General features: G+C 28.6%; 1 protein-coding gene across 7 annotated transcripts in view; it reads right to left on the minus strand.

Moving 5' to 3' along the window:
* The window catches only part of LOC106875510 (uncharacterized), a 342,680-nt gene extending 342,026 nt beyond the window's left edge, over positions 1-654 (minus strand). For all 7 annotated transcript variants that reach the window (XM_052966006.2, XM_089349902.1, XM_052966002.2 and 4 more), the window contains exon 1: positions 559-654. The gene's annotated coding sequence lies outside the window, so the exon portion shown is untranslated. The remainder of the gene's footprint in view (positions 1-558) is intronic.
* Positions 655-1,268: the final 614 nt, after the last annotated feature.

Genomic DNA, 1,268 nt, shown 5'->3' on the forward strand with positions numbered 1-1,268 from the left:
TGTATACATATATATGTATATATATATATTATATATACACACATACATCATATTTTGAGTTTTATTATTCTTTTATGTACATATTTATATATATATGTACACACACATATACACACACACATATATATATATATATATATATATATATATATATATATATATATACATACCTGTGTATGTATATGTATATATACGCATGAAAGTTACATATGTATTTATACAACTTTCGTATGTATATATGCATCTGTTTTACTTATGTATCCGTGTCGCGTTTGTCTAACCACCGCTTGACAGCCGCCGTTTCTTTGTTTACATTCCTGGAACATAACATAAGGGTCCGCTAGAATAAGAACCTAGCCTTAAAGACAAATAAAGTACAAAGGGCAGGGCCAATTTGTTCGTCTTAAATCACTGAAGCCGGGCACCCCAGCGAAACCGCTGTCCATAAATGATGCAAACGTAAATAAATAAATAAATATATATAGATAAATAAATAGATAACAGATTCGAGCTGAGAGATATATTTTATATTTAAGAATAACAGCATTGTTAACTCACCTTGTTTGGATTTTACATGTGTGTTCCCCTTAAAAAGAAACATGTGCTTCTCTGCTAGATGAGACCATCTCCGACAGCGGTAATTCAGTGAAGTGTGCTGTTATCAGCTGTGCTGTGTGTGCCGTACAAACAACAAGCTGTGCTACTACTACTACTTATATAATATTCATTTTAAGCTACAACAGCCTCATAGAAATTGTCGCTTAACTTTTTCCCTCTCTTAGATTGATTGAGAATTTTACAGCTCAAACACTTGTTTGGAGACTAAGGTATATTGATGCATGAATATATATATATATATATATATATATATATATATATATATATATATATATATATATATATATATATATAAGGATATGTAAGTGTATGTATGTGTGTGTACGTTTGTGTATATGTGCGTAGATGTGTGTCTGGATGTTTATATATCTGATTATCGATAGATGGATCGATGTGTCTCCGTATGTACGTAAGTCTGTATATATATATATATATATATATATATATATATATATATATATATATATATATATATATGTGTGTGTGTGTGTGTGTGTGTGTGTGTGTGTATGTATGTATGTATGTGAGTGTAATATGTATAAGAGTGTATGTATGTTTGTCTGACTTTTACGGATGTACGTACGTACTGATATATATATATATATATATATATATATATATATATATATATATTTAAGAATTTAAGGATT

The sequence above is a fragment of the Octopus bimaculoides genome, chromosome 3, assembly GCF_046866305.1.
Source record: "Octopus bimaculoides isolate indiv1 chromosome 3, ASM4686630v1, whole genome shotgun sequence".
NCBI classification, from domain to species: domain Eukaryota; kingdom Metazoa; phylum Mollusca; class Cephalopoda; order Octopoda; family Octopodidae; genus Octopus; species Octopus bimaculoides.